Genomic DNA, 8900 nt, shown 5'->3' with positions numbered 1-8900 from the left:
TGCAATACTTTTTGTTGACTAAAGTGGCAATTGTTATTTTAAAATTTTCTTCTACAAGAAAGATTTATTAAAAAATATTACACCATTCATGAGGAGAGTATACACTAATTAAATTAAATTTTGGGAATAATATTTAGGGATGCAAAAGTATGTTAAATGTAAATGTTCATATTTTAAAAGCTAATAGTTTATCTCGAGGCGTGGATCCCGTTAGATTCGATGCAATTTGGTAGTTTCTAAGACTAAAACCCTTAAATTATTCAAACTTTCGTAAGACATTATCATTAACTTATGTAGGAACGGCTAAAACACTCAGTGATTGACGGGCCGCGTCCGCGAAATAATACCAGTCCCACTCGAATCTAGTCGGTGCCGACACCGGATATAAGTACGTAAGTGTTTTAGCCGTTCCTATATAAGTTAACTACAACCCTTGTATAAAACATTCCCATCTCTCTCATTGTCTTTGACAAAATACAGATAACACATCACTATGACATGTTACTGAACATGCCAACATCAATTATCTATCTCTATTATATAAAATTCTCGTGTCACAGTTTTCGTACCCGTACTCCTCCGAAACGGCTTGACCGATTCTCATGAAATTTTGTGAGCATATTCAGTAAGTCTGAGAATCGGCCAACATCTATTTTTCATAACCCCCCCCCCCCCATTTTTTAACTGCGCGCGGACGGAGTCGCGAGCGACAGCTAGTTCGGTATAAATTTCATCGTTTAAAAATTTCTCGTGTAGTTTTTTTAAACAAACGTCCGCTGTTCGATGTAAATTTATTGAAGTATTTAAAAAACGAATATTAAATCTCTTTCTCACTTAAGTATTGATTTAAAGTAAATATATGAAATGTCATTATAATTCATACACATTCGTTATTTTTTTTGTTTATTTCTACAACATATTCATTTTAAATAGTTTTTTTTAGGATTTAATTCGGTTAAAGTATTTATTATTTATACAAAATTTTATTTTGATTAACATTTAAATATTGATCATAATACGTATAAAATAGATTTTTGAAACATTTCCTAAAATTTTATTTTAATGAACATTGCAAAAGTTGACATTATTTCAAGTTGAATGCGCTCAAACAGCCACATTGAGTGGTCGGTTGAGTTGAGAATTCAGTAAAGTTTCGAACGCCGGTCGAGATACAGCGTCTCCTTAGTTGTGTCTATTTCCACTAGAATACGTGAAAAAAAATTGGTACTTATCCCACTTGTGTTAGTTAACCAGTTGTACGGTGCAATTTAAAATAATGTGGAAAATTAAGTTACATATATATGAAATAAAGTTGAAAAAATAAAAGTTATTGATGTGATAAGTGGAGTGGACCATGGTGATATTTACGGGAACAAGTCAAGTATGTTTTAATACTTTGTAAAATGTGAATTCATTTTAAAATTAAAATTATTTAATTTTTTAAACAAAATTAAAACAATTAAAAATTACCTAATTTTTTATATTCATAGACCTTAAATTATTAATTGAAAATGTTAATTTGTTGAGTCTAAGTCAAAAAAAAATATAAGTTTTTCTTAAATAACATTAATTATTATAAATATTTTTAATTTCATTTAATTCATTGCAGCACAGACACTAGTATGGAATGCAAAAAATATATATATTTAAACGAGATGCTGCACTTTATTTTTGGAATATTCATTAATAAATGGAATAATCTCGTAAAGCTTAAAACAACAAACATATTGACGCTATGAAGTTTGTAGATTTAAAAATTTGGATGACAAATAAAAAAGACAGTAAATATTATGAAATGGAATATGAAAATCCATACATATTTTGTAAGGATGTGGTAAAGGTAACACACTAAAATATCAAGGTAGATTCAAGTAGAGAAGCACTAACAATTCAATAGAACAATTTTACTAGATCATAGAAAAATAGATGCTTAGTATTACACACGTAAATATGTTAAGTAGAATTCTAATTTACCAATTTTATGGTTTTTTTTTCATAAATTTCTATTTTTCACTGCTTCGCTTGGCTACAAGACTTACAATGCGCTTTAAATATTTGATTGGGCAACGATTTTGACTCCGTCGCCTGTGATTCCGTCCGCGTGGAAATAGAAAAAAAATTATTAACTCTACAAAGCCTATATGTTCTTCCAGACTATGTTCTACATCTGTGCCAAATTTCATCGAGATCCGTTGAGCCGTTTCGTAGATACCTTGTAACCAACATCCGTCCATCTAAACCTTCGCATTTATAATTAGTAAGATTTCCAAAAGTAACTCTGTGTTTGAAAAGTATATATATATATATATGTATATAATGTGTTTGTATATTTCATAAATGAAACCTTTTTAAAAATTAGATCTTCCTTCTTAAAAGAAACTCACAAACATAGTATTTGTAAATTAAAGAGCAACTCAAAGACTTTAATTAACTACATATTTCCATTTAACTGGAATATCAAAGCTTTAGCATTTAAAATATACCACTAACTAAACATTCCAATATTTAATTTAATTAAACAAACTCGCTAATTCGTAGCACAATTTTTTTTCTTAGAAATTATTTTATTCGCCCATCATCTTCCAACTCTGATTTCTGTTATTATATCTGCTTAAGAAACAATTACAAGTCTGACAGTAAAAGTTAATTTTCTACAAAGGTTGAAGAATGTCAATTATTAAATAATTATAAATCAGTTTGATTTATTTGTTCCTTTAATTACCATCTAATTACTTTCTTTGTCTTGTCTTTTATTTATTTAAATGTAATATTGTACATCTGTGGAATAATAAGCCGTCGTTTATCTGACACGACTAACTGTGGGTGTCTAAGAACAAAATAACAATAAAGTCATCCCTGTCATTATCATTGACAAAACAGCGATAACAATATGTTTTTAACGGAGACTTTGGTCTCAAAAACATAGTCGTCTTTCAATACAGCTGTCCGACCGTCGATTTTCAAGTGCTGTATTACTCGATAAAATAACAAACTTTAACGTATATACGCAATAGATTTTAAATTTATTTAGACATTGGTCGAAGATCGTAAAACAAATAGTATTTATTTTTATAACAGATTTCAGGGTTAAATCTCACGTTTGTTTTATGGTACACAGTGTTCTCTGAGATCCAATTTAGTCATATATCATACAGGTAAATATGAGATGATTGGATCATACCAGTTTCAACTGTTTTATAAATGTGTTGCAACTGCGTAAATCCAAGATAAAATTCTAAGTAATATATGAAATTCTTAATAAGTGATATAAGACGCCAAATGTTTTTAACCCAATTACTATTGAAATTAATATAATTTGTGGGCCTAGCACGAATACTTGTGACGCTCGCTATCGTATGTACAGCTGTGGTGAAATACACCAAAAATCTCATACGAATTATGAAATTATTAACGATAGCGATACGATGACAATTTTCAGTTATATTCGTACTCGGCGCACTACTTCGAGTCGGTTCACGTGAACAATGTATTTAATTAAGTGTCGTAATAAACATTTAATACATTTAGATTCTGTAAATCTTGAGTTTTTTAGAAAACTTTTAAAGTGTTTCAATATATGGCTTAATCGTAATTTAAAATAATTTCAACTAAACTATGACTTTGTTAAGCACCTTGAATTTTTTATTTCCTCTGGTTTCGTTATGGAGTCTATGTATTTTTTTCCTCATTATTGATTTACATTATCTTATTTTTTAATCTAAGGGTTACGCAAAATTGAATTTTGCGTTCAATTTCTATGTCGTAGACACATATCTACGATACGATATCTATTTACGCTATATATGTATATATGTACCGTAAATGTTAATAATAAGCGTGGCTTCCAAGTAGACGTTGTGATTAAAATTGCGAAATATACTCCGATGGTGGGCGTTTTGCGGTGATTTATAAAGTAAATTTTAATCACGAAGTAATGAAAGCGGACCACAGTATTAATACAGAATATGTAAAAAGAACTTTTATGCACAAGTTCCGTTAAAAACTACAGACAGGGGATATTAATAAGTTATTAAAACGCTTGGAGTTTAATTTACATATAACAAAATGGATTCCTGTCCTAATTTAAAATCAATTATAAGTGCATGATAAAAAAATAGATTACTTTTTTATTGTGATTTAACATGAAGATTAATTTAACATATTTTAAATTCGTATTAAATGAAATAAAAAAGTGTATTTCCATTTTGAAATACAGAATAAAAAAACTTGAGAGGTGTCAAGGGACACCCGGATGGAACGAAGTTCCTTTCGATTAATTAGTGAAGGAACCAATGTTTATTTTATGAATAAAAAACTTAAGTCTTCACAAGAAGTACATTTTATTTATATGAATTTTCGTTATATATTGTCACGTCGTTGCCATGGTGAAGTAGCGCTCATTCGTCGTTAACATATTAGGTCCTTACATATGAAATTGGCGTTTTTCGTACTGGCCACTTTAATCACGAATTTTTCCTCTTTGGTAAGGAATTCCAAATTCAAATTTGTACAGCTATAGACTCATGTATTTGTGGTTCGATGACCGTCATTCATTTGTTTTTTTTCTTCTGTTTTTTTCTGTTTGCGTCACTCATTTTACAAAATGGAAAACTTAAAATATCGCATTATTTACGAGTTCGAGTTCCGCCGTGGCACTAGTGCTGCGGAAACGACTCGAAGGGTGAATGATGTGTATGGCGGTCGTGTTGCAAAAGAAAACACAGTTCGTTTTTGGTTCCAACGTTTTCGTTCTGGAAATTTCGATCTGCAGAACAAGCTCCGTGGACGGCCTGAGACTCAAGTTGATAATGAAGAGTTGAAGGCTATTGTGGAAGCGGATTCATCGCAAACCACGTCCGAGTTAGCTGCAGGCTGCGATGTTAGTGATAAAACTGTTTTAAATAACTTGAAGCAAATTGGGAAGATTAAAAAGCTTGAAAGGTGGGTACCTCACGAATTGACTGAAGCAAACCGGCAAACGCGCGTCGACTGTTGCGTTACATTACTAAACCGGCACAATAATGAAGGTATTTTAAACCGAATCATTACCTGTGATGAAAAATGGGTTCTTTACGATAATCGGAAGCGCTCAGCGCAATGGTTGGATCCTGGCCAGCCAGCCAAATCCTGCCCCAAGCGAAAATTAACCCCAAAAAAGTTACTTGTAAGCGTTTGGTGGACTAGTGCCGGTATTGTTCATTACGGTTTTCTCAAATCTGGCCAGACTATTACGGCTGATGTCTATTGTCAGCAATTGCAAACCATGATGGAAAAGCTAGCGGCTAAACAACCTAGGCTGGTCAATCGCTCCACGCCACTGCTGCTTCACGACAACGCTAGACCACACACTGCGCAACAGACGGCTACTAAATTAGAAGAGCTTCAATTGGAAAGTCTAAGACATCCTCCGTACTCCCCGGACCTTGCTCCAACAGATTACCATTTTTTTCGAAATTTGGATAACTTCTTGCAAGGGAAAAAATTCAACTCCGATGGGGCAGTCCAAATCGCCTTCAAAGATTTTATTGATTCCCGTCCGACTGTTTTTTTTAGTAAAGGGATCAATGAACTACCTATGAGATGGCAAAAGGGCATAGAAAATAATGGTTCATACTTTGATTAATTAAATATATTATATTAAAAAATATTCGACTTTTTGTTCCTCCCATACAAAACGCCAATTTCATATGTAAGGACCTAATACTTACTATAGCAAAAAGTGTCGTGACAACTTTTCGTAAGAATTTTTTCCGTCTAGCCCCCTTTCACAACGCGCGATAAGGAACTTCGTTCCAATAAATAGTTAATAATTTAACATAAAAAGAACGAAAGAAATCTCGCCGCCGAAAATCCCATGCGGCGAGACCTCTATGTCCGAAATCCAGTTTATCCAGAGATCAGTGCGGAAATCGCTGCAATCTCTGGATATTCATAAGTCGAGTGGGCCTGACGGGATACCCCCCATCGTGCTTAAGACTTGCGCTCCTGAGTTGGCACCGGTTTTAACGCGCCTGTTCCGGTTCTCCTACTCCTTAGGCGTTGTCCCGAAATCATGGAAGACTGCCATAATCCACCCGATCCCAAAAAAAGGCGATGGCTCAGATCCGTCCAACTACAGGCCGATCGCCATTACCACCTTGTTCTCGAAAGTCATGGAAACGACCATCAATTGCCAACTTATGAGGTACCTAGAGGAGCATCAGCTGATTAGCGATCGTCAGTACGGTTTCCGACAACGTCGCTCAGCTGGTGATCTTCTTGCGTACCTCACGCATCGATGGTCGGAGGCAATCGAGGGCAAGGGGGAGGCCCTGGCGGTTAGTTTGGACGTGGCCAAAGCCTTTGATCGGGTGTGGCACAAAGCACTTCTTGCGAAGTTGCCTTCCTACGGGCTGCCCGAGAAACTATGCGCCTGGATTTCTAGCTTCTTGGAGGGTCGGAGCATCAAGGTCGTTGTTGACGGTGCGTGCTCTGACCCGAAACCAATCAACGCTGGTGTCCCACAGGGCTGTGTACTGTCGCCCACCTTGTTTCTTCTGCATATCAATGACATGCTGCAATTTAGCAACATTCATTGTTATGCAGACGATAGCACGTGTGACGCACTGTATACGGCCCGTGCCAATGTTTCTCGGGCTACTGCCGATGAGAACCGGACCAAACTTGTGTCTGAACTGGAGACCCTACTGGGTGAAGTTTCGGATTGGGGTCGACGAAATCTCGTTGAATTCAATCCCAAAAAGACACAAGTGTGCGCCATTACCGCTAAAAAACAACCCTTTGTCGTAGATCTTCGTTTTGAGGGCACTCCCCTGGTTGCCTCAGCCAGTATCGGTATTCTCGGCGTTGACATATCGAGTGACGTTCAGTTTCGCGGTCACTTGGAAGACAAGGCAAAGCTGGCCTCCAAAAAGCTGGGTGTGCTCAGTAGGGCGAAGCAGTATTTCCAGCCGGGCCACCGCCTACAACTGTACAAGGCGCAAGTTCGGCCCCACATGGAATACTGCTCGCACCTCTGGGCGGGAGCACCCCAGTACCAGCTTCTTCCATTTGACCGCATACAACGGAGAGCGACTCGAATCGTCAACGACCGAGCTCTTACCGATCGGCTTGATACTCTGGCCTTGCGGAGGGACGTCAGTTCCCTCTGCATTTTTTATCGTTTATACCACGGGGAGTGTTCCGAAGAACTGTTTGGAACGATTCCTGCCGCCGAGTTTCGTCATCGGACGACCCGACAGACCGCCAGGTACCATCCATACCATCTGGATGGCTGGCATTCCACAACAGTGCGGTTCTCGCGAAATTTCTTGCCGCGCACGGCCGCGTTGTGGAATGGTCTGTCCTCGGCGGTATTTCCAAACCAGTACGACTTAGGGTCCTTCAAGAAGCGAGCGTATCACCATCTCAAAGGCCGGCAACGCATTTGCGATTCCTCTGGTATTGCAGATGTCCATGGGCGTCGATGAACACCTTGGTGTTCCCGCTGCTCGTTTGCCCCCTTCTCTTATAAAAAAAAAAAAAAAAAAAAAAAAAAAAAAAAACTGTCTTCACCGTAATAATGCTTTCATGTAGTATATACTTAACTGCTCTGTAGTTTTTGCGCGTACTACAATCACTGTCCTTGATATTATGAGGAATATTCTTATACATTTATTCCCGTAATTTTAATAGGCGTAATTTTAATGTTAAAATTTTACAAGTGAACAAACTGATCAAGATCAAAGAGCCTTAATTTCTAGTCTGTCAGTCTCACAACTCACGCCTATAACTCATAGGGGTAGGTAGAGTTCACGTACCTTCATTTGGTGTGGCCAAATGAACCTCCGCATTTTTCACCATTTCGGGAGACGGAACGTGGTAAATAAATATCATCTTTATTCTCAAAGTGTTACTGTTTATTATGCAACAGCGGCGAGCAGCTGCACAGATTTAAATCCTCACAACGATGTATTAGTTCGTTATTTTTTTTATTAGTAAACCGATTTTGATAATTATTTCGTCATTTGAAAGCTGTTAGTTATCTTTTATGTCCACGTAAATTTGGCAAAGTTCTGACGATTGGTTTATGATTCATTTTTAAAAAAGGAGTGTTTGATTGGCTTGGACTATATTTATGATGTTCTTGTTTTGTTTAGCCGACTTCAAAGATTGAAGAGATTATCAATTCGACTGTATTTTTTTTGTGTGTGTTACCGCGATGCTCCGCCCCTGGTGGTCAGATTTTGATAAAAATTATTTTAATCGAAAGGAATTGCTTGCAAATAGGTCCCATTTTTTTTATTTTTTTAAATAACTAGAAGACTAGTAGATTTTGAATTTAGCTTCAAAATGAGTTGCGAAGTTTAGGGACATTTTTGCTTTCGGCGCTTACGTAGGCTAAACAATAGGACCTACAAAAAATGATGTATGGAAGATATGTAGCTCTTTAAATGTGCAAAATAAAAGTCCGCGATAGCATATATATATATATATATATAAAAGATATATATATTGTAATTTTCTCACAATAACCATTTTTTTAAACAGAAATGAATTAAATCGTGTAGCTGTTTCTTAAAAGCGAAAATGTGTTTAGACGTGATTAAATTTAACAGATAGTAAACTCTTCTCGGTAAACGGTGAACTTAAGAAACATCAATTAAATTCATTTTCATTTCATTTCCGACGCTGTTATTACTTATTAAATAACAAAACAATACAGTTAAGCATTTTAGTGTTAGTTTACAATTTAGCATTTTAGTGTTTCGAAGTAATCTGATTAATATTTAATATAGTGACATTCTTATGAATATCTTCCGACACATATGTACAACAGAACTCTTGAATAGTTGAGACGTAATCTGTTATGATTGCAACATTTCTAAATATGTTTTTATTATTACAACAAGCTAGAGTTG

This window comes from Papilio machaon, chromosome Z (genome assembly GCF_912999745.1).
Source record: "Papilio machaon chromosome Z, ilPapMach1.1, whole genome shotgun sequence".
Taxonomy (NCBI): domain Eukaryota; kingdom Metazoa; phylum Arthropoda; class Insecta; order Lepidoptera; family Papilionidae; genus Papilio; species Papilio machaon.
The sequence above is the reverse complement of the archived record's forward strand: the minus strand, read 5'-3'. Positions refer to the sequence as shown.